The following is a 26847-nucleotide window of genomic DNA, read 5'->3' on the forward strand; positions in this document are numbered from 1 at the left end:
CCCCAATATATCCTGCTCTGGATTTTTCTATGTTCCTCCACTTGCTCTCAAATCATGACTTCTTTTTCTTAAATCTTCTGTGTATGTACATGTGTTACATACACACACACATAAGTACTTAGCTATAAATATATATATATATATATGCATTAATACAACTGATAAGTCCATTTCATGTTTCTCATATGTATATGTGTTTATGACTGACCACTTGAAATTGTGTAAAATATTAGGGGTGTCATCCATAGAGAAGACTGATTCTTCCTCTCTTAACAACTAATCGCCTGTAACTCTTCATTTTAGGGTGAGACATTGTGAGATTTCCCTTATCACAGCTGAGATGTTAACTGGCAGCATCATTGTGTAGGTCTCATATTGTTACTGTTTCAGTTCATGGTCAAATATAGAATAGACTATCATACAGGATATGCCATGGTCTGACAGCTCTAACAGTTCTTTTGTTACCTCTTCCTGTGTTCCCTGGCCCTTAGGTGTAGGAGTTGAATATGTAAAGGTGTTTTACAGACTTTCATGGGGACGAAAATGATAGATATTACTATCTCCTTGTAGTGATATCTACCTTTAAAGCCTTTGAGTCATAACATTAACCAGAATGGCAAGATACACCAAGAGGTTCAACACTGGCATTAAAACTTTATGCTAAACAGGAGTTACCTAATTGTCCTTAAGGCCCTTTCAGTAGGAGGGAATTCATGCCTGAAATTGTGAAGCTAGTTGGCTATCTGAAGCAAGTGATGTCATAGACCCTAAAGGAGAACATAACACTGTCCTAAACCAGCTACCTATTTGGCCAATAAGAGAGAAGAATCGGCTATATGTGTCATGAGCCCTAGAGAGCATACTACTTCTCAACCACTGAAATAGACAATTACTTTCTTAATAACTGGCTGCTATCCACAGCTGAGTATGACTCTCAGTACTCATCAAAGAAACGTTTTGCAGCAAACTGGGACTATTCCAGAAAGCCACAGCTGGTCAAAATAATGAGACCAGCTGACCACAAACTACCAACCCCCAATTGAAACATCTAGAAAAGGTTTAAAAAAAACTCATAGAGTATATCATATATTCATTATAACTTAAAATTTTAGTAGTAATTACAATTTGTAATATTGACACTCCCTATCTGTTAATAAGATAGTTCATGTATATTACATTTTGTCAATTTGTGGATAATCCACTAATGTATACATTACTAAGTCAAGTCATTAGATTATCTAATGATACATTCTAGGCATGCAAATTGCATTGTATAGATTTTGACATATGCGTTTTTTACCCATTAGTTCCTTTATGCGTGTTTTAAACATCAGAAATAATCCTGTTACCCAGCAATCTATATCTGTATACCAGTGCCCCATTGTTAACTGATATTTCTTGTTTATTCACACTTGGTGTTTACAAACAATTGTGGAAATCCTTGTATTTATGACTATTCCAGACTGTCTTCATTAACTTAATAATATTTACTTAAATTTCTTTTATATTCTTTATTGATTGATAATGCATCTCTTTTTTTATAACTAGAATATATTGAGTAAAGTAGGTAGCCACAGTTTGATTGTTTATTTATGAAATAAAGGAATTGCTTCACCTATCAAATATTGAGAATTATGAAGAGCTGTCATAAATATATCTGAGGTATTAATCGTATGGTCTTTAATTTTGACTTTTTAAATTTTTAGATGTATTATGGGCATAGAATATATTAAGAATATGTTTTGTCTTATAAGAATTTGTCAACCCCTACCAATGTCTAAATTTTCCATTTTAACAAGGAAGTGGTAGTTCACATTGCTCCACATGTTTCTAATATCATTATCCGGCAATGTAAAGTTTGCTTTTACTTCAGTCTAATAGGTGTGCAGTAATTTTTAATGGCTTAATTTTTTCCTATGAGATATATTTGTCAGCTTGTCATATTGTCATTTGCCACATAAATTTCTACTTTGTTATTAAAAACAAAGTATGTTATTCAGATCATGTGTCCCTTTTCAATGATAAGAAAAATGTTCATTCATTTGTGTATGTAACTCCTTTGTCAGACACGAGTTGACAAATGCTTTCTTCTTTAACCTTAGGATGGTCTCTATAGGAGCCTTCATGGATTAATCTTAATTTGGTGAGAAATCAAGTTTGTCAATATTCCCTATCATGGAACATGCTATTTTTATTGCATTTCAAATTTCACCAACAAATACAGAATATTTAGATCTTCTATATTGTACACTTTCATAGTTGTACATTTTAAATATTTCTCTAAAGTCCACTTAGTTACTTTTGGATAGGTTATATGATCGATATCTAGATTCATGCTTTAAGGATCCAATGTCTGACTATTTTAGCTACACCTGTTTGAAGAATAGTTGATCATTACTTTTTTAAATTGCCTTATATTCTCTGTCAAAAATGACTTTGATATATTAGTGTGGACTTCGGTTTTATTTTCTTATATGAGCCTATAAAATATAAAAACATATAACAGAGAATATAAATCAGGGAAAATAGATGAGTGTTCCAAGCAGAACAGTACACTTATACTTTAAATTTATAAACTAAAAATACTAACAATGTTTTTATATAGAATGTACATTTAGAAAGAAGTAGTATACACTTTTTTTTATTTTTTATTGAAAAAAAATTTTTCTGCCTCCTCCCTGCCTCCCATTTCCCTCCCTCTCCTCCCGCCCCTCTCCCCCTCCCTCCACCCCTTTTCTCCTCCCTCTCCAGTCCCAGGAGCAGTCAGGGTTCCCTGCCCTGTGGAAAGTCCAAGGTCCTCCCCCCTCCATCCAGGTCTAGGAAGGTGAACATCCAAACTGTCTAGGCTCCCACAAAGCCAGAACATGAAGTAGGATCAAAACCCCGTGCCATTGTCCTTGGCCTCTCATCAGCTCTCATTGTCTGCCATGTTCAGAGAGTCCAGTTTTATCCCATGCTTTTTCAGTCACAGTCCAGCTGGCCTTGGTGAGCTCCCAATAGATTGGCCCCACTGTCTCAGTGGGTGGGTGCACCCCTCGTGGTCCTGACTTCCTTGTTCATGTTCTCCCTCCTTCTGCTCCTCATTAGGACCTTGGGAGCTCAGTCCGGTGCTCCAGTGTGGGTCTCTGTCTCTATCTCCATCCATCGCTAGATGAAGGTTCTGTGGTGATATGCAAGATATTCATCAGTATGGCTATAGGATAGGTTCATTTCAGGTTCCCTATCCTCAGGTGCCCAAGGAACTAAATGGGGACATTGCCCTGGGCATCTGGTAGCCACTCCAAGTTCAAGTCTCTTGCCAACCCTTAGGTGGCTCCCTTAACTAAGATATGAGTTTCCCTGCTCCCCTATCCAACCTTCCTATATCCCCAATCATCCCGTTTCCCCAAGTTCCCTTCATCCTCTCCTTCACACTTTTCTCTCTCCATCTTCCCTTACCCCCATCCCACCCCACCCCCAAGATTCCATTTTTTTGCCTGGCAATCTTGTCTATTACCCATAGCCAGGAGGATAACTATATGTTTTTCCCTGGGTTTGCCCTCTTGTTTAGCTTCTTTAGGACCACAACTTATAGACTCAGTGGCCCCCTATCCATGGCTAGAAACCAATTATGAGTGAGTACATCCCATGATCTTCTTTTTGGGTCTGGGTTACCTCACTCAGGATAGTATTTTCTATTTCCATCCATTTGCATGCAAAATTCGAGAAGTCATTGTTTTTTACCGCAGAGTAGTACTCTAATGTGTATATATTCCACACTTTCTTCATCCATTCTTCCATTGAAGGACACCTAGGATGCTTCCAGGTTCTGGCTATTACAAATAATGCTGCTATGAACATAGTTGAACAAATGCTTTTGTCATATGATAAGGCATCTCTTGGGTATATTCCCAAGAGTGGTATTGCTGGGTCCAGGGGTAGGTTGATCCCATTTTTTCTGAGAAACCGCCACACTGATTTCCAAAGTGGTTGCACAAGTTTGCAGTCCCACCAGCAATGGATGAGGGTACCCCTTTCTCCACAACCTCTCCAGCAAAGGCTATCCTTGGTGTTTTTGACTTTAGCCATTCTGACAGGTGTAAGATGATATCTCAAAGTTGTTTTGATTTGCATTTCTCTGATCGCTAAGGAGGTTGAGCATGACTTTTAAGTATCTTTTGGCCATTTGAACTTCTTTCGTTGAGAATTCTCTGTTCAGTTCAGTGCCCCATTTTTTAATTGGGTTAATTATCATTTTAAAGTCTAGTTTCTTGAGTTCTTTATATATTTTGGAGATCAGATAATGGAAGTATACACTTTTTAAAGATTTATTTATCTACTAAGTATACAGTGGTCTGCCTGTATATAAGCCTGAAGGCCAAAAGAGGGCACCAGATCTCATTACAGATGGCTCTGCTGTGAGCCACGATGTGGTTACTGGTGATTGAACCTTTGGAAGAGCAGGCAGTGCTCTTAACCACTGAGCCATCTCTCCAGTCCTCAATGACATATTTGAAAACTCACAGACTTTATAGGTTATTATTAAACATCACCAACTGCAAAATACCAATTATATTAAAAATTCTTTAATCATAAATAAAAGAAGAATCATAATAAAATAGGAAAAAATAAATTAAATGATTTGTAGGGGAATGTCTTGAACCTATTCATCATTGGGAGAAGATGATGATATTATTCAGTAATGTCTATTTTCTCTTCAGGTACAATGTACTTCCTTTCCAATATTGTGACTTAAGTGAATTTTTCAAAATTGCAAATTATAAAATTTGTCTTGGACATATGATCTGCATTTTCTTTAAGCCTTGTGTTATGACACTTTTTCTACAGCATATTTTCCCATGGACAGTTCAGAAATATCTGTCATAACATATGAGGCTCTATGTTGACCAGGATGCTTGACAGTTTCTCTGTGTTATGCTTTCTGTACAGAATGTCAGATGGTCTATATTCCATATTATATTGAGTTATTTACATTCCCAGAAAAACATAAGTAATTAATATAATTAATTAAAATTAATTTTAGTAATTAATTTAAAAACATGGATAAATAAGACTTATTAGTAGGTAGTAAATGGTTAATGCTTCTTTGTTTATATACAATCATAAGAGATTTGAGGTGATTGGCTGCAATGAAATTTTCAAATGAACTATTCGAAAACAGATTCAGAAAGGCAATGTAAATAAATTAAAAGTCCAAAATATACCTGAATATTATATAATTTTTCATCACACACAGATATACAAATTAAATGTTTGACATAATATGTAAATGAATAAGAATAATTTTAGGATTTGACAAACTCAACTCAAGGAACACTGTATATGAAACATGAAACGTATGAAATGCATATTAAGATATTTTTTGAATATAATACATTATGTAGTTTACTTTTTCTCACTCGGTATATCCATAGTTTACCACTAAATTAAGCAAGAATAATTCAAAGTTATTATTGTGATGCTCAAGGTGATAAATTTCCTGACCATATTTTACAAACGAGTAAAATCCATGAGTAATGATGATAGAACAGTTAGGAAATACAGGAACATAAATAATCAAACATACAGACTAACAATATCAAAGGGAACATGGAATCAACTTACGATTTGATATAGAATCACTAACAATCACCATCTCCCTAACAGTCATTAGAATTACTAACAACCAAACATATCGGAATTAAAGCAGATTCCAGCTAATAACCTACAGAAAAGTAAATCGTTTTGTTTTAAAATTCAGACAAAAAGGTTATATCAGAATCTGAAAATGAACCCTCGAGTGAATGGTTAATGAAAAGGGACTTTTTGTAGAGATGAGGGAGAGAACAGCCAGAGGCATCCAAAACATTCCAAACTGCCGGGCGGTGGTGGCGCACGCCTTTAATCCCAGCACTTGGGAGGCAGAGGCAGGTGGATCTCTGTGAGTTCGAGACCAGCCTGGTCTACAGAGCTAGTTCCAGGACAGGCTCCAAAACCACAGAGAAACCCTGTCTCGAAAAACCAAAAAAAAAAAAAAAAAAAATTCCAAACTGAGCATGGCTGGAAAACCAGACCAGGTCGTGAAAGAGTGAAAGACTTGAGAAGGGAGCTAAGAAGATCAAGAGAGCATTTGGGAACCAAGAGGGCACATAGCCAAAATGGCTGAGTTCTGTAGACCCAGATTCTAGTGGAAGGATAGGGAAGCCCAGGACCTGGGCTGGAGAGGTTTGGCGAGAAGTTCTAGAAGGAGCCACAGATACTGAGAAAAACTGGCCCAGTATTTCTTGGGACATGTCAATAACTACTTCAAAGAAAATTACCTGAATTTCTAAGTATTAAACAATTAAACAAATAAAGAAATGTGACTATGTCAGGCGGTGGTGGCCCATGTCTGTAATCCCAGCACTTGAGAGGAAGAAGCAGGCAGATCTCTGTGAGTTTGAGGCTACTCTGGTCTACAGAGCAAGTTCCACAGCAGCTAGGACTTTTTCACAGAAAAACCCTGTCTCGAAAAACAAAAACAAAGCAAAACAACAAAACCAAAAACAAAAAAAAAAAAAAAAAAAAGAAAGAAAGAAAGAACCGAAACAACAAGCACAAAAAGAACTAACTATGGCCACACTGGAGAAAATTTTAAAGTTTAATTGAACAAGACATTTGTAGTTTTTATAATTAAATATACAAGCATAAACTTTTATATTTTCTTTAAGGATTTGCTTTTTAAATTTTTAATGTATTTTTCTAAGCATCATATAAAATATACTGGTATCAATGTTCCATATAATCCAGAATATGAATATATTTCAAAAATTGTAAACACAATTTGCGAGTCATTGCTGCATTTTACAACGTAATTGGCTAGATAAAACACAGATTTGAAATCGAAACATTTAATTAGATGTGAATAATAATTTTTCTTACACATGATTTATACCTTATTGTATTGCTCTGTTAATGAATTATCAATCATTAGGGAAAATTACTTAAGTATATAAACATTCATCTATCTTTGGCTTTCTTAGACACTAATTCTCTTTTTCTCTTTCTCTCTTTCCCTATCTCCCCATCCCACCACACACACATACAAACACACACACACCAAAGAAAAAACAAAAGAAAACCACATATATAATCTCTTTCCATTACTCTGCACCTTGTGATAGAGGAAATAGATAGAAAGAAATGCAAAAATAAATATAATTTCCTTGGCAAACAAAGTCTATAGAACACAGACTGCAAGGAAACATAATATAGTTTTCATTGTCTGTGGCAATGGTAGTAAACGGCTAAATAACTAGGAAAGAACAAGAGTCAATTTATTACCTATTCAAGTCAGCGTAGTACCAACACACCAGGACAAAAGCAAATGCAATTTTCCTTTTCCAACTGAGTAGTAAATATACACTAAGGAATATAAATGTCACATTGGTTCAAGACAATTATGAAAATAAATATTTTATTTGTGTAATGTTAGCAATGTAGCAATGTATGTGTTATTTTTCACCTCAATAATTTATGCTATGCAAATTTAGTGAAAAACATCTTGCTTCATAATTACCCAGATTTTTTTTTAAAAAAAAATGAATTTGACAAATGGTTTAGATAAAGGGACTGAGGAGGTATTACTTTGATGTTATTTACAAATGTTAATAATATCAATGTGTGAAATATAAATAAATTGTTTCATCTTAAAAATATGTGGCAACAATTTCCAGCATCTTTCATGCTGGATATTTATGCTGGTGCCTGGCGTATAAACTTCTTGCATGCTTTGTGGCCATTAATTGTAGATGCAATACATTTTGTTGTTAGATAAAATTTGACAAGTAATATAAAAACCCTTCTACAATATTTCACACTTATTTTGAATGTCAGATATGACTGAAGTTATTTTCTAATAGATCAATAACACAGATAATTGAAATTACAAATTCATTGTTAGTAGCCTGGAAAATGAATAACACATATTCTAAATATTAAATCATATAATAGTAGCAGATTGTGGTGTTAAACAAACACATTGATAACAAATGATTTCATATTTATTGTCCTTATATCAATATTAATGCTGTTTCATCATATTATAAAATTAATATCTTAGATTTAATCTTTCTTACTGTTACTCAAGTTAAGAAATTATTAACATGATTTATTAACATTGTTTTACATTTGTTTATAAATTAAGAAAATCATTATTAACAATTAAATGCCATCCATATGCACTATATTTAATATTATTATGGCTGAAATATTTATTCTCATTCTATGGCAAAATACTCGAGCAAAGGAATGTAGAGAAGGAATTATTTATGTTCACAGAGTCTTCTCCCATTCCAATGAGTTCAATTCTATTCCCCATTTTCGATTTAATTAACTTCAATTTATCTGACTTTATGTAGAGGTTTTGATTGAGTTGGACATGAGGTTGTGCAGGATGATAACTATGGATATATTTGCCTTCTTCTACATGCAGATACTCAATTTGATTAACATTATTTGTTGAAGAGGCCATATTTTTTTCTTTGTATTTTTCTTCTTTATAAAAGCTCAGATGTCCAAAGGTTTGTAGATTTATGTTTTTTTTTTATTACTATAAACCTGTAGTACAAATTGAAACCTTAAGTGCTGTTATTTCTAGCAGATTTTCATTGTTTGGGATTGTTTTAGCTATGCTAAAATTTTTGGTTTTCCATATAAAGTTGAGAATTGTCAGTTTAAGTTTTGTGAAGAAGTTTTTTGGAATTGTGATAGGGATTTCAACAAATGTGCAGGTTGCATTAAGCAGGCACTAAGATTAAAAATGAATAAATGGAACCTGATTAAACTGAAAAGTTTCTGTAAGGCAAAAGACATTGACACCACTTTTGGGAAAAAGTAGCAGCCTACAGAATGGAAAAAGACTTTTATGAACTCCATATTTGATAGGGGACCATGGCCGATGTACATAAGAAATCAAGAAACTAGATATCACAACCAAATAATCCAGCTAAAAACTGTGTGCAGATATAATAAAGAATTATCAATTGAGGAGACTCAAATGGTTGAGAAACAAATGTCCAACATCCCTGGTGATCAGGGAAATACAAATCAACAATATTCTAAGATTTCATCTTACACTTATCACAGTAGCTAAGATCAATAACACAAATGAAAGTTCACACACTTTTAAGGATGTAGAATAAAGAGGAACACACATCAATTCCTGAGGAAGTACAACTTGCACAGCCACTATGGAAATCAATACGATGCTTCCTTAGAAAGTTGGATATCAATCTACCTCAAGATCCAGCTATACTACTCTGGGGCATATGCCCAAAGATGCTTCATCCTACCTCAGGGAAAATTTCTGAACCATGTTCTTTGCTCCTCTATGTAGCACAAATAACTAAAACCTAAAGATCAAAAAAGCAAAGCATTCAGTCACGGCCTCTTCTACCTCCAACCAAAAATGGCGATCCTGCCTCCATGAATTCTCAGAATGAGACTGGGCATGAGACCTGTCTCCTCCCATTACATTACTCTGTAGTACTGGGATTAAAGGTATGCACCACCACTGCCCAGCCTCTATGGCTAACTAGTGTGACTGATGGCATTAAAGGTGTGTGCAACCATGACCTGGTCTGTATGGTTAACTAGTGTGGCTGCTTTGCACTGACCTTCAGGCAAGCTTTATTTATTAAGACACAAATGATGTACACTATATTATTTTAAATACAGAGAACTGGAAACAACCTAAATCTCCATCAATAGAAGACTGGATTAAAGAACAAAAGGTGATTATATTTACACAATGAGTATTTGCTTCACTCTTTAAAAAAAAATCACATCATAAAATTTGCAGAAAAGTTGATCAAACTAGAAAAATCATCCCGAGTGAGGTAACACTGACCTAGAAAGATATACATAGTTTGCCTTCACTTATATGTGGATTTTAATCATTAAATAAAATATAATCAACCTGTAGTCTGTAGGTACAGAAAGATAAGGTAAAGAAGAAGGACGAGGAACAGCAAAACAAATAGATATCCCAGAGAAGGAGAAATAGAATAGATTTGTGAGTTGACTGAGGATGATGGGGATATAAATGGGGGAGAGGAGGAGGGGAGGCAGGGCTTGGAAGGGAATATGGGGAAAGACATCTGAAAATGAGGGGCATTTGAAGCATGTTGTAGAAATCTAATGCAGTGGAAACTTCCTAAAATATATAAAGGTGTTCCTGTTGATGTTTCCAAATAACTGGGGAGATAGAGTATCTGCTGTCCATCTCTTGTTACCAAAGCAGACTTTCAGTGCCAGGACAGATTCGTATCACTTTCAGCTGATGGCCAATGGGTTCATGTGGAAATGTCAAACAACCTAGGCTGTTGCCAAGACCATGATTTGCTTGCTCTCTGCAAACTGGCAGCAGGGCTCCATTGGGGGAGCAATAACCACATAACTCATTGAGCATGAAAAAAGCAAACTGCTTGGGTGACCAAGGGTCACATACTAGATACACCAGAGATCAAGGTAAAACTAAATACTACTAGTTTTTAAGAAAGTATAGCGTCAATAAAATGATATTCTGCCACACTCATGGATTAGTGTCTTATTCAGTCATTATCAGAGAATCTTCCTTCTTCATAAGACAGGAACAAATGCAGAGACACAACGTCAGACATTATACAGGCAGAGGCATCCACTGAACACACAGCACTCAATGGGATGTCTCCATCAAATCCCTCCTGTCAGAACTCAGGGAACTCCTCAGAAGAGCAAATGGAAACAGTATAGAATCAAAGGAGATGAGGACAGCAGGACCACAGGGCACTCTGAATCAGATGACCAAGGCTTATGCAAACTCACAGTGACAGAAGAAGCAAGCAAAGGACCAACACACATTTATAACAGGTCATCCACATATATAGTATAGCTTTCAGTTTCATAATTTTATGGGAATCCTGAGGTGTGTATGGTTTGAGTGGGTAATTTTTGCGTCTGTCCTTGAAGCTCTTTTTCTATTGGATTTATTGGTCTGATCTAAATGTGATGGCATTTGTTTTTTTCTTATTATTATACTTATTATATAATAGTTTGTTATATATGGTTGTTATCTCTAAGAAGCCTATTGATTCCTAATAAGAATTGAAAAAAGAGTGGATAATGAGGGGAGTGGAGGTGTGAAAGAACTAAGAGGAGTCAAGGGAAAGGAACTACGAACAAAAAACATATTGTACTAGAAAAGAGTGTATTTCAATAAAAAATAAAAAAGAGGAGAGGTGTAATTTGACTCATGTTTTGAGATCATTACATCCTAGGACGGTAGCTTTCATAGAGCAACTGGCTTCACAGCAAACCTGGAAGCACAGACATTGAACTAGAAAAACTGTCTAATTTATTCCATCATGAGTAAATCTCTACGAGACAGGGTCACTCAGATTCACAGCAGATCCTTTTGCCTTCAATAATCTCCTCTGGAAATATAGTCACAGAGAATTACTGATTAATCCCCAGGAACTTCTCAATTTAACCAAATTAAAAACAAGATTATCTATCACAGTATATCTCTCAACCTCATGAATAATGACCAGTTATAATGCTTAGATCTTGAATAATCATCCTACCTATAGGTGTATCTTCCTACAATACTAAAGCTGCCTGTGATTATGGTAAAAAGGTAAAATTTTAGTATGCTATACAATTATATTCTTTTGCATCAATTGAGAGCTCATGGGCCTCTGGTGAAATGTGGGGTCACTATGGAGACATTCTTGGGCAAGTATATGGTGTTCACATTGGAAAGGGTGTTCCTATATCTGTTATATATCTTTTTTTGTCTCAGGTTCTAGTAATTCCTGTTTAATACATTTCTACTTTTAATTTCATTAGCTCATGCTTGGTGGTTTTCATTTCCCTGATGGAGGAAGGTCATTGGTTAAATAATAAAGAAACTGCTTGGCTCTCCTAGGTTAGAACATAGGTGGGTGGAGTAAACAGAACAGAATGATGGGAGGAAGAGGAAGTGAGCTTAGATGCCTTAGCTCTGCTTCCCAGGGCAGATGCGATGAAGCTCCGACCCAGGATGGACATAGGCTAGAATCTTCTCGGTAAGCGCATCTTGGGGTGCTACACACATTCTTAGAAATGGGCTAGTCCAGGTGCGAGAGTTAGCCGAGAAGAGGCTAGATATAATGGGCCAAGCAGTGTTTAAAAGAATACAGTTTGTGTGTTGTTATTTCGGGGCATAAGCTTGCCAGGTGACCAGGAGCTGGGGCGGCAGGAACACAGCCCGTAGCTCCTTCAACATTTCCCTACTATAATTTTGCTTTTAAGGTTACTATGTGTTTGGTTCCCAGTTCACCTCTGATGACGGAATGTATATGAAGGCATAGACCAAAGAATGTGAAAAAGTAATCTTGACAGCTAATATCATTTGTTCATAATGGAGTCTTTCTTTCTAAATTTAAAAGTCAATGGGGGAGAGGTATCCAAATTTTATGTGTATTTAATTTTAAGGATCTCATTATATTCAACTCATAAAATTATCTTACTGAAATCCTTAGTCTGCTCTTCTTTTAGCCACAGAACCTAAAAATTCCTCACTTTATTTAGTCAGGATTAACACTCTTCTACTTCCGTCTGCTAGACGGGTCATGTTGTCTCAGAGGACTGTAATACTCACCAAAGCAGGTCCAGGACTTCTCACACAATAATGACACATCCAATAAAAAATTAGACCTATTTTTCAATGACTACAACTACATATTAATTTTCAGAAATAGAAAAATTGTTTGATTTTCTTTAAATATTTACACACAGAAACAAGTTTAAACAAGAATTTACCCAAATATAATGGTATTAATAAACCTCAAAAAACCAATATGATGGGTTAAAATATGTAATACTCATATTACATGATGTAATTCTACATGCATTACCTATATACACAAAAATGTCTTTGAAACATGATGTTAAAAATTTTAAAGGACTGATAAAGAATAAAATGTTTTTTTTTCTTAATTAAAATTGTCAAAATATTTTATTTTCTATTTTGTTTTTTTTTGTTTTTTTTTGTTTTTTTTATTCTTTTTTAATTAAAATTTCCACCTGCTCCCCGTTTCCCATTTCCCTCCCCTCCTCCCAAATATTCCCCCCTCCCCCCAGTCCCCTCCCCCTATCCCCACTCCTCTTCTCCTTCCCCCACACCATTCCCCCTCCCTCTCGATACTGGAGAGCAGTCCAAATTCTCTGCCCTGCGGGAAGACGAAGGTCTTCTGTCTATGTCCAGGAAGGTGAGCATCTAAACAGGCTAAGCACCCACAAAGCCAGTTCATGTATTAGGATCGAAACCTAATGCCATTGTCCTTGGCTTCTCATCCTCCTTCATTGTCCGCCATGCTCAGAGAGTCCAGTTTCAACCCATGCTTATTCAGTCCCAGACCAGCTGGCCTTGGTGGGCTCACAATAAATCAGTTCCACTGTCACAGTGGGCGGGTGCATCCCTCATGGTCCTGATTTCCTTGCTCATGTTCTCCCTCCTTCTGCTCCTCATTTGGACCTTAAGAGCTCAGACGGTTGCTCCAAATTGAGTCTCTGTCTCTACCTCGATCCATCGCCAGATGAAGGTTCTAAGGTGATATGTAAGATATTTATCAGTATAGGATAGGGTCATTTCAGGTTCCCTCTCCTCAGTTGCCCAAGGTACCAGCTGGGGACATCTCCCTGGACACCTGCGAACCCCTATAGAGTCAAGTTTCTTTCCAACCCTAAGATGGGTCCCTTAGTTAGGATATATACTTCGCTGCTCCCGTATCCTCCCTTCCTATATCCCAACCATCCCAATCCCCCGAGCTCCTCCCAACCTCCCCTTCTCATGTTTCTCATCCCATTTCCCCTTTGCCCCTTGCCACCTCCCCCGCAAGTTCCCAGTTATTGCCCTGCAATCTTGTCTACTTCCCCTCTCCAGGCAGATGACTATATGATTTTCTTTGGGTTCACTGTCTTATTTAGCTTCTCTAGGATCACAAATTATAAGCTCAATGTCCTTTATTTATGGCTAGAATCTGATTATGAGTGAGTACATCCCATGTTCCTCTTTTTGGGACTGGGATACCTCACTCAGGATAGTGTTTTCTATTTCCATCCATTTGCACGCAAAATTCGAGAAGTCATTGTTTTTTACCGCTGAGTAGTACTCTAATATGTATATATTCCACACTTTCTTCATCCATTCCTCCATTGAAGGGCATCTAGGTTGTTTCCAGGTTTTGGCTATTACAAACAATGCTGCTATGAACATAGTTGAAGAGATACTTTTGTCATTTGAAGGGGCATCTCTTGGGTATATTCCCAATAGTGGTATTACTGGATCTTGGGGTAGGTTGATCCCAAATTTCCTGAGAAATCGCCACACTGATTTCCAAAGTGGTTGCACAAGTTTGCATTCCCACCAGCAATGAATGAGTGTGCCCCTTTCTCCATAACCTCTCCAGCAAAGGCTATCATTGGTGTTTTTGATTTTAGCCATTCTGACAGGTGTAAGATGGTATCTCAAAGTTGTTTTAATTTGCATTTCCCTTATCGCTAAGGAGGTTGAGCATGACTTTAAGTGTCTTTTGGCCATTTGAATTTCTTCTGTTGAGAATTCTCTGTTCAGTTCAGTGCCCCATTTTTTTATTGGGTTCATTAGCATTTTAAAGTCTAGTTTCTTGAGTTCTTTATATATTTTGGAGATCAGACCTTTGTCTGTTGCAGGGTTGGTGAAGATCTTCTCCCAGTCAGTGGGTTGCCTTTTTGTCTTAGTGACAGTGTCCTTTGCTTTACAGAAGCTACTCAGTTTCAGGAGGTCCCATTTATTCAATGTTGTCCTTAATGTCTGTGCTGCTGGGGATAAACGTAGGAAGTGATCTCCTGTACCCATATGTTGTAGAGTACTTCCCACTTTTTCTTCTATCAGGTTCAGTGTGTTCAGACTAATATTGAGGTCTTTAATCCATTTGGACTTGAGTTTTGTGCATGGTGATAGATATGGATCTAATTTCATTCTTCTACACGTTGACAACCAGTTCTGCCAGCACCATTTGTTGAAGATGCTCTCTTTTTTCCATTGAATACTTTTAGCTCCTTTATCAAAAATTAGGTGTTCATATGTTTGTGGGTTAAAATCAGGGTCTTCTACTCGGTTCCATTGATCGACTTCTCTGTTTTTATGCCAATACCAAGCTGTTTTCAATACTGAGGCTCTGTAATAGAGTTTGAGGTCAGGGATGGTAATGCCTCCAGACGATCCTTTATTATATAAGATTGTTTTGGCTATCCTGGTTTTTTTTTTCTCCATATAAAGTTGATTATTGTCCTCTCAAGATCTGTGAAGAATTTTGATGGGATTTTAATGGGGATTGCATTGAATCTATAAATTGCCCTTGGTAGAATTGCCATTTTTACTATGTTGATCCTCCCAATCCAAGAGCAAGGGAGATCCTTCCATTTTCTGGTATCCTCCTCAATTTCTTTCTTCATAGACTTAAAGTTCTTGTCAAATAGATCCTTTACTTCCTTGGTTAGAGTTACCCCAAGATATTTTATGCTATTTGTGGCTATCGTGAAGGGTGATGCTTCTCTGATTTCCATCTCTGCTTCCTTATCCTTTGTGTATAGGAGGGCAACTGATTTTTTGGAATTGATCTTGTATCCTGCAACGCTACTAAAGGTGTTTATCAGCTGAAGGAGTTCTTTGCTGGAGTTTTTGGGGTCGCTTATGTACACTATCATATCGTCTGCAAATAATGAAAGTTTAACTTCTTCCTTTCCAATTTGAATCCCTTTGATCCCCTTATGTTGTCTTATTGCTATTGCTAGAATTTCAAGCACTATATTAAAGAGGTATGGAGAGAGTGGACAACCTTGTCGTGTTCCTGATTTTAGTGGAATAGCTTTGAGTTTCTCTCCATTTAATTTGATGTTAGCTGACGGCTTGCTATAAATAGCTCTTATTATACTTAGGAATGACCCTTGTATTCCTAATCTCTCTAAGACCTTTATCATAAAGGGATGTTGAATTTTGTGAAATGCTTTTTCCACATCTAATGAAATGATCACATGGTTTTTTTCTTTCAGTTTATTTATATGATGGATTACATTGATAGATTTCCGTATGTTGAACCAGCCCTGCATCTCTGGGATGAAGCCTACTTGATCATAATGGATAATTTTTCTAATGTGCTCTTGGATTCGGTTTGCCAGTATTTTATTGAGTATTTTTGCATCGATGTTCATGAGTGAGATTGGCCTGTAGTTCTCTTTCTTGGTTGTGTCTTTGTGTGGTTTTGGTATCAGAGTAACTTCAGCTTCATAAAAAGAATTTGGCAATGACTTCTCTGTTTCAATATTGTGAAATACATTAAGGAGTATAGGTATTAGGTCTTCTTGGAAGTTCTGGTAGAATTCTGCATTGAAGCCATCTGGACCTGGACTTTTTTTGGTGGGGAGGTTTTTTATAACAACTTCTAATTCTTCGCGACTAACAGGTCTATTTAGATTGTTCACCTGGTCCTGGTTTAACTTTGGTATATGGTACTTATCTAAAAAAGTGTCCATTTCTTTTACATTTTCCAATTTTGTGGCATACAGGTTTTTGTAGTAAGATCTAATGATTCTCTGAATTTCCTCTGTGTCTGTGGTTATGTCTCCCTTTTCGTTTCTGATTTTGTTAATTTGCGTATTCTCTCTCCGCCGTTTGATTAGTTTAGATAGGGGTTTATCAATCTTATTGATTTTCTCCAAGAACCAGCTTTTTGTTTCATTGATTCTTTGGATAGTTTTCTGTGTTTCTATTTTGTTGATTTCAGCCCTCAATTTGATTATTTCGAGTCTTCTACTTCTCCTAGGTGAGTCTGCTTCTTTTTTTTTCTAAAGCTTTCAGGTGGGCTATTAAGTCTCCAATGTGTGCTTTCTCCGTTTTCTTTAAGTGGGCACTTAATGCTATGAACTTTCCTCTTAGCACTGCTTTCATAGTGTCCCATAGGTTTGAGTATGTTGAGTCTTCGTTTTCATTGAGTTCAAGAAAGACTTTAATTTCTTTCTTTATTTCTTCCTTGATCCTGGTGTGGTTCAGTAGTTGACTGTCCAGTTTCCATGAGTTCGTAGGCTTTCTGGGGATAGCATTGTTGTTGAATTCTAACTTTAATCCATGGTGATCTGATAAGACACAGGTGGTTACTGATATTTTTTTGTAACTGTGTAAGTTTGCTTTGTTACCGAGTATGTGGTCTATTTTCGAGAAGGTTCCATGAGCTGCAGAGAAGAAGGTATATTCTTTCTTATTTGAGTGGAATATTCTATAGATGTCTGTTAAGTCCATTTGATTCATTACCTCCCTTAATCCTCTTATTTCTCTATTAGGTTTCTGTCTGATTGACCTGTCCATTGGTGAGAGAGGAGTGTTGAAATCTCCTACTATTAGTGTGTGTGGTTTGATGACTGCCTTGAGATTTAGTAACGTTTCTTTTACATAAGTGGGTGCTTTTATATTAGGGGCATATATATTCAGGATTGAGACTTCATCCTGGTGAATTGTTCCTGTTATGAGTAAAAAATGTCCCTCTCCATCTCTTTTGATTGATTTTAGTTTGAAGTCAACTTTCTTAGAAATTAGTATGGCCACACCTGCCTGTTTCTTAGGTCCGTTTGCTTGATAAACCTTTTCCCAGCCCTTTACTCTGAGTAGATGTCTGTCTTTGTGGTTGAGGTGTGTTTCTTGTAAGCAGCAGAATGTTGGATCCTGTTTTCGAATCCAATCTCTTAGCCTGTGCCTCTTTATAGGTGAGTTGAGTCCATTGATATTAAGTGATATTAATGACCAGTGGTTGTTAACTCCGGTCATTTTTCCTTTCTCTCTTTCTTTCTTTTGGTAGTAGAGTTTGTGTGTTTCCCTTCTTCAAGTTGTACTGGTGAAGGGTCATTAGATGTCTGAGTTATTGTGGGCATTGTTGGACTCCTTGGTTTGTGATTTTCCTTCTATTACTTTCTGTAGGGCTGGATTTGTGGCTACGTATTGTTTAAATTTGTTTTTATCCTGGAAAATTTTGTTTTCTCCATTTATAGTGAATGAAAGCTTGGCTGGGTACAGTAGTCTGGGCTTGCATCCATGGTCTCTTAGTTTCTGCAGTACATCTATCCAGGACCTTCTGGCTTTCATGGTTTCCATAGAGAAATCAGGAGTAAGTCTGATAGGTTTACCTTTATAGGTAACTTGACCTTTTTCCTTTGCAGCTCTTAATATTCTTTCTTTATTCTGTATGTTTTGTGTTTTGATTATTATATGACGAGGAGATGTTTTTTTTTGATCCAGTCGATTCGGTGTTCTGTATGCTTCTTGGACCTTCAAAGGAATATCTTTCTTAAGGTTGGGAAAGTTTTCTTCTATAATTTTATTAAATATATTTTCTGGACCATTGAGCTGTACTTCTTCTCCTTCTTCTATCCCTATTATTCTTAGGTTTGGTCTTTTATTGTGTCCCAGATTTCCTGAATGTTTTGTGATGAGAATTTGTTGGTTATGCTGTTTTCTTTGATCAGAGAGTTTATTTTCTCTATGGTATCTTCAGTGTCTGAGATTCTTTCTTCTATCTCTTGTAATCTGTTGGTGGTACTTGTCTCTGTAGTTCCTGTTCGTTTATCCAAATTTTCCATCTCCATCCTTCCCTCGTTTTGTGTTTTCTTTATTACTTCCACTTCATTCTTCAAGTCTTGAACTGTTTCCCTTACCTGTTTGATTACTTTTTCTTGTTTCTCTTGGTTTTCTTGAGCATCTTTGAGATATTTATTCATTTCCTCTACCTTTTTGTTTGTAATCTCTAATTGATTATGGCAGTTTTTCTCCTCTTGTTTAAGGTCCTCTATTATTTTCATATAATTCACTTTTGAGTCGAATTCTTCTAATTCTTCTGGATTAGCGTGTACACTTCTCATTTCGGGATTCCTGGATTCTGGTGATGTCACGTTGCTTTTCAAGTTGTTGGGGGAATTCTTGCATTGGCGCCTGCCCATCTTTTCCTTCAAATGGAGCCAGGAGAGGCCTGGTGTCTTGGATCAGTCTTTGCTGTGACTAACTCTCTGGGTGTATCTCCTCAGTGTAGGGGCAGGAACCGTTCCCTTGCAGATGAACTCCTCAACACCAAAACAGGGATGCCTGGTATTCCAATGAACCGCGGAAAGAAGGCCGAATGCAAGGTGTAGGGCGGGGTCGAGTAGAACACAGGTGACACTGCAGTACAAGCTGGAGGTGCCTGCGCTCCCTTTCGGGGGGTTACTGAGGCCTGCCCGCTAGGCAGGCACTCACTGCTCTGGTTGGGTAGCCTTAGTGTAGGGGGGTTTGTGCTCTCTACTGGGACAGTCCGCCCCAGGATAGTACACACTCACCAGTCCAGATGGAACTTCTCAGCACCTGCACAGGGACTCCTGGTAGCCCCGATGAACCGGGGGCCAAGGGAAATGGGGGGCAGGCAGAGCCGGTCCAGGAGAGCACAGCGGACATTGCAGCCCCAGCAGCAGGGGCCCGCGTTCCCTGGCGGGGACCTTGAGGCCTGCCCTCAAGTCAGGCACTCACTGCTCTGGGCTGGTAGCCTTAGTGAAAGGGCAGGAAACTGTTCCACAGCTAAGGACCTTGCAGACAAGGCAGGCTTGGGGGTGGGGGTGGGGGCACGAGTGTAGGGAAGAAAGCCCTGTAGCAGGAGCTGGGGGGAGGGGCGTTTGTGCTCTCTACCGGGACAGTCCGCCCCAGGATAGCACACACTCACCAGTCCAGATGGGACTTCTCAGCACCTACAGAGGGACCTAAAATGTTTTAAGAAATACTAAAAATCAAAATGTTCATTGCAATTTTATCTTTAAAGAGTTTAAAATCATTATAAATATGAACATAGCATAAGAATATATGAGTTTTCACTCACTAATATATAAAAATATACAAAGATCAAGGTCCTTAAAATTCCTATGTAAGGCCGGGCGGTGGTGGCGCACGCCTTTAATCCCAGCACTCGGGAGGCAGAGGTAGGCGGATCTCTGTGAGTTCGAGACCAGCCTGGTCTACAAGAGCTAGTTCCAGGACAGGCTCCAAAGCCACAGAGAAACCCTGTCTCGAAAAACCAAAAAAAAAAAAAAAAAAAAAAAAAAATTCCTATGTAAGTAATGGCAATCTTAATATTAAATATTTTAATTATTAAATGACGCATTGCTAGGATTACTAAAGTTTATAAATAGTACTGAAGATAAAGTTAAAATAATATTGCTTTAATCTATATAAATAGATAATGATATTTATTTATTTGCCTGTCTTTATATTTACCTATCCTCACAAACCTAAAACTTCAATAGTTGTCTCATAATCTTCACCTAGACTTTTATAATACTTTATCTCATCCACAGACCTCATTGTGCCTATTTCCTGTAAACGGGATCCTAACTGAAGCAGTTGCTTAAATTAATATTTCTGATCCCATTCTTTATTTATCATCTTATCCTTATATTAAAACTCAACCCATCATAAAATCCTTTCACACAGAGCAGCATATGCTCCACAACTTCATGAATTTGGGCCCATTTCAATTGCCACATAGAAGATTTAGCTGGACTCAAAGGCTTTCAGTGTTGTTGATAGTTTCGTCACATTTTCATGGCATCTTTGCCTCCATTCAATTTTTCTACTAAACCAAAATAATGTTTTTTAAATATTAACTGAAGACGCATTGCATGTTCATTCTAAATTTTCATCTCTATTAATCCTTTATCAAAATTTCACAACCTTCTGTTAATTCACAATATCCCAAATGATCACCATTACCATTCCATCTAAAACCAGCTTCTTTTTCCACTATATGATCTTAGGGTTGCCAACTCCTTTACCTCTTCAACAGGTACATTTCTCATCTGAGGTAGAAATTTTCAGTTAATATTTTAATCCTTACTTTTATCATAAAATGACCTTTGTGTATCTTGATCATTGTGGTTTTCCTAGCTTGTGTGGTTGTCCTCAAGGTTCATTTATATAGTAACCTAAAGAATATAGTGGGAAATGTGTTCTTAGAAAATAATACTCATTAAAAGCAGGGGTACTATGAATAAAACAATTTTAAGTATTTTACCTTTTATAAAATGCATAGAAATAAACTATTTTTAACAAATTTGCTAAATATAGACTAAGTATAAAAACAAGCACTAAAGCATCATTTTATCTTTATCATTTATTACCCTCCACTGAATATTTTTATTAACACAAATCTAAAATACATTTATATTATACACATAAATAAAATGATTCTATTGTATTTCCTTACTGTAAACATATGAATTCAAAGAACCCAGAAGTGTAAATATTTTAATTAAGCTGTGAATATCAGTTATATCTACAATAACTTGGCAATAAAATTTTATATTTTTCCACATTCAATAGTGATTTTTACCTAAATTCTTTCTGGAAGAAAATGGAGAACTCAAATATAAAAGGAGCCTGTGCCACATGCTGACAATTTTAGGGTGTGTTAGGATGGCTTGAAAATTGCCACTTGATCTGTCTAATTGTTTGATAGTACACATTAACTCACAGGGACAAAACACTCTCAGTATGCCTTATTTAACTGAAGACTCGGATTCTATGACAATAGTGATAGACTTCTGTTAAATATGCATTACATAGAAATTCTCCATCTATTTCTTAGGTGGTTTGAAAAGCTGAAATTAGAAGCATATTATTATCAGTTCCACATGTTCTTGAATATAAGATAATCATGTTCACCAGCTTTCTGTAACAAACTCATAAATACTGAACACATAAATTCTTTAATGTGTTTTATCATAATTAGCATAATGCACATGTGTTTGTGTTTAAGACCCTGTCTTTCTCTGTGTATGTCTTCATATACTAAGTCCTTTATGTAAAAACTAGTTTGCTGTAGGACAGTAATGATTTGACTATACTCCTTAGCCCTTTCTGCTTTCCTTTCAGCTTTCCTTTCAGCTTTCCTCCCTCCCTGTGTGGTGGGCTCTGAAGTATAGAATATCTACTTTTAGGACCTTCCCTTTCTTTTTTTTTTCTCCTGTTGGGCACTTATTCTTATTTTACCCCACTTTCACTCTGTATTTTTCTAGAACATCATTTAGCAAATGGTTGGCCATCTGCTTTCCTTTATAGAATGAACACCAGGTAGCCCATTACTTTTGAAAGCCTAGACAAGATTCCACATGCTAAAAGAAAATGCTCAATGTAGAACAAGTCATTATTCCTCTTATTGGTGTCAAGGCACAGTATGAAAAATCGTTCATGTTTCAATCTAAAGGGCACCTCCTTAGCTGAGTTGAGTTCAGAGATAATGTAATGAAAGTTCTCTTCCCTTTCTTTCTGAGGTCCTTGATATGTAGTAGAAAAGAACATTAGATTTCACCAAAGCATTGTTGTTAACAGTTGTATCCCCACTATCTATATTTCATTACATAATCAACCTGAATTAAAGATTTTTCCTATACTAAAAAAAAATCAGTGTTTTTGTATGCATCATAAAGTTAAGCTTGGTGAAAATTCACAAACACTTGGTGATATTGTGATCAGCAGAAATAAATTGTTATGATATAATACAAAGTGGTGCAGGTAATAAAATTTTCTGTTTATATCTTACGTTTTCCAGACCTTTAATAGTTTTCTATATTTCTACATTTTCTAATATTTTGCATATTAATAATCCATTAAACAATCAATGTGGAACACTTACAAAATCATTAAAGATATAATGAGAACATTTCACTCATGGTTTTATAAAAATGAGTCAGAGTGAGCCATGGAAGAGTCCTGTACAAAATGTACAGACACAGCCAGAGTCAGGAGCAGCTGCACTGAATTCAGTTTCATTCCATCTCTGTGTAAACTGCTTTTGACATTGATGAAACTGAGATACAGAGCACTGCATAATCTTCCTCAAGTAGTAATTCAACCTATAAGTAATAGTCAACAGTCAAGGGTTTTATGGAGGACATACTGACATCTTCTTTGGAAGAGTATGGTTTTGCCATCATTACCAGCAGCTCTCCATATTTTTTTGACATTTTTTTTTAATTTTACATAAATCTCAATTCCAACTCCTTCACTTCCTCTCATTCTTTCCGTGTACCCCCATATCACACTCCCAATCCACTCTTCAGATAGGGTAAGGCACAGTGCTTTGGGGAAGATCTAAGGGACTCTCTACTATATCTAGGATGAGCAAAGTATCCATCCAGAGAGAACAGGTTTCAAAAAAATCCATTACTAACAGTAGAGAAAAATCCTGGTGCCACTGCTATCTTTGCCATGATCATCTACTGCATGGCCATTTTCTCTTAAAGAGAAACAAGAAATGTTTCACAGATCCCATAAATCTCTTTTACTCTATTTTAAGACTTAATTGACATGATCAGACCAACTCAGTTTCATATCAACTTTGGATAATGGATTAATGACATTAACCATATCCTTCAAATTTTTTTATGTTGTATACAAGGAAATATAACAAAATATAATCGTACTGTATTGAAGAATGTCACTAACACTTGGAGGTATAGGCTTGGAGGTATGAGATTTGTATGCAGGGAACCAGAACCTAGGAGAGCTGGTTATTCTTGATATCACTACTTGTGGAAGACTTTTTATTCATGCTTAATAAAGCAGATTTTGTAACATTAAATGCAAAATACAGATTTTTAAAGAATATATGAACAAATAATAGAACTGAGGCAATCCTAACATTTCTTTGTGCTACTTAGAAATTATGTATTTCAGCTGGGAAGTGGTGGCACACTCCTTTAATCCCAGCAGTCTGTGAATTTGAGGTCAGCCTGTCTGCAAGAATTAGTCCCAGGACTGGCACCAAAGCTACACAGAGAATCCCTGTCTTGAAAAACCAAAAAAAAAAAAAAAAATTATAAATTTCATCTTTTCCACTCACTTCAATCAATAATGTGTAGATATGTGTTTATATACATATAAATGATGAATAAATATGTAAATACATCCAATTTGCAATTTATACATATATTCTAGTGGTACTGTGTGTTCTTGACTTTATGGACATTTGCAACTCTGGTAACCCATATACATATTAAAATTAAGTAAATCTTATTTTTCTTTTACTTTTTCCTTCCCATTTTATTTTTATATTCATTTTGCATATCAACCACAGTACCCACATCCTTCCCTCCTCCTTCTCCCCACTACCACCCACCTCCTACTCACTTCTCAGAAAGGGAGAGTCCTCCCATGGGGAATCAACAAAGTCTGGCACATTAAGTTGAGACAGAACGAAGACATTCAACTATGAATCATGGTTGGACAAGGCATCATACTATAGTGAATGGGCTTCAAAAAGCCAGCTTAAGAACCAGGGATAGATCCTGCCAGGAGCCCCTCAACAGACAAAGCTACACATTGTTGCCCACATGCAGAAGGCCTAGTTAGGTCCCACGCAGGATGCTTACTAGCTGTGGGTTTAAAGTTCATGAGCTCCTACGAGCTCAGATCAGCTGTCTCTGTGGGTTTCCATGGTCCTAATCTTGACAGCCCCTCTTGTTCATATAATCTAATCCCTCCTTCCTCTCTTCGACAGGAGTCCTGGTCTTTAGCTGTGGATGTCTGCATTTGCTGATGTTTGGGAAATTCCCAGGAATCCTTAAGAATGACCCAAACTAAGACTCCCAGCAATAGTGCAGAGAGTGCCTAAGAATTAAGTAAAATCTTATTCCATTGAGCTACTAAAAGCTGAATTAAAAGCATTCATGTTATCTTTGAATAACAGCTTACACTACAGTGAGCAAATTCTGGTCAATTAATAATATTATTTTTTTTAAATCAAATTTTCATGTATTATTACAATATTTGTTTTATTTTTTACTATGTTTCATAGCAATTTAAACCACACGTTAATATTAATTTGTAGTCATTCTAAACTTTCAGGTGATCTGAAAGACTAGGGACCACAAAATAGATAGTCCATCAAATACTAACAAGTAAAACTGCATGTCCAGCATAACATTGTAATGGATGATGTCAAACTAAGTTTGCTCTTTCTACCCTTATGTAGTTAGTTAATGGGTAGACAGGTGCTGGGAACAGAAATGTTGTCTCCGCTGGTCACATTGTGTCCTTATTGAATTCAACTCTGGTCCTCTTCAGCTACTCAAGACATCCGGGTTAGTCTAAATTTGGTTATGTCTAAGAAGAGTCTGCTCAGATTTACTTGATTTCAGATAAATTCTCGTGATATCTCAAAAACACACAGTTCAAACAATGCTGCTATGAACATAGTTGAGCATATACTTTTGTTGTATGATAAGGCATCTCTTGGGTATATTCCCAAGAGTGGTATTGCTGGGTCCAGAGGTAGGTTGATCCCGAATTTCCTGAGAAACCGCCACACTGCTTTCCAAAGTGGTTGCACAAGTTTGCATTCCCAGCAATGGATGAGTGTACCCCTTTCTCCACAACCTCTCCAGCAAAGGCTATCATTGATGTTTTTTATTTTAGCCATTCTGACAGGTGTAAGATGGTATCTTATAGTTGTCTTGATTTGCATTTCCCTGATCGCTAAGGAAGTTGAGCATGACCTTAAGTGTCTTTTGGCCATTTGAACTTCTTCTGTTGAGAATTCTCTGTTCATCTCAGTGCCCCATTTTATAATTGGGTTGATTAGCCTTTTACGGTCTAGTTTCTTGAGTTCTTTATATATTTTGGAGATCAGACCTTTATCAGTTGCGGGGTTGGTGAAGATCATTCCCTTTTTGTCTTAGTGACACTATCCTGAGTGAGGTAAGCCAGACCCAAAAAGAGGAACATGGGATGTACTCACTCATATTTGGTTTCTAGCCATAAATAAAGGACATTGAGCCTATAATTCGTGATCCTAGAGAAGCTAAATAAGAAGGTGAACCCAAAGAAAAACATATAGGCATCCTCCTGAATATTAAACTTCATCAGGCGATGAAAGGAGACAGAGACCCACATTGGAGCACCAGACTGAAATCTCAAGGTCCAAATCAGGAGCAGAAGGAGAGAGAGCACGAGCAAGAAACTCAGGACCGCGAAGTGTGCGCCCACACACTGAGACAATGGAGATGTTCTATTGGGAACTCACCAAGGCCAGCTGGACTGGGTCTGAAAAAGCATGGGATAAAACCGGACTTGCTGAACATAGCGAAAAATGAGGACTACTGAGAACTCAAGAACAATGGCAATGGGTTTTTGATCCTACTGCACGTACTGGCTTTGTGGGAGCCTAGGCAGTTTGGATGCTCACCTTACTAGACCTGGATGGAGGTGGGTGGTCCTTGGACTTCCCACAGGGCAGGGAACCCTGATTGCTCTTAGGGCTGACGAGGGAGGGGGACTTGATTGGGGGAGGGGGAGGGAAATGGGAGGTGGTGGTGGGGAGGAGGCAGAAATCTTTAATAAATAAATAAATAAAATTTAAAAATAAAAAAAAACACAGTTAAGGAAATCTGTATAAGACATGTTGTCTCAAATTTCTCATCCTTACAGAAGGGCAGAGCACTAGGAGGAATTAGAATGTATCATCAGGTACACTGCATTTTAATCAGGGCTTCCATTGCTGTGATAAGTACCATGGTCAAAAGCAACTCGCGGAAGAAATAGTTTATGCCATCTGACACAGCTATCAAGTCACACTCTGTGATAGGGAGAAGATGAAACAGGAAAACTAGGAACCTTGGGAGTACCACCAGCCAAGGGGTGGCTGTACCCACAGTGACCCAGCACAATCTGATGAGAATATTTTCTCAACTGAGTTTTATTCTTCCCAAATGTTTCCAGCCTGTTTCAAGTTGTCATACAAATTGCCAACATATATTGCAATG

The sequence above is a fragment of the Chionomys nivalis genome, chromosome 5, assembly GCF_950005125.1.
Source record: "Chionomys nivalis chromosome 5, mChiNiv1.1, whole genome shotgun sequence".
Classification (NCBI taxonomy): Eukaryota; Metazoa; Chordata; class Mammalia; order Rodentia; family Cricetidae; genus Chionomys; species Chionomys nivalis.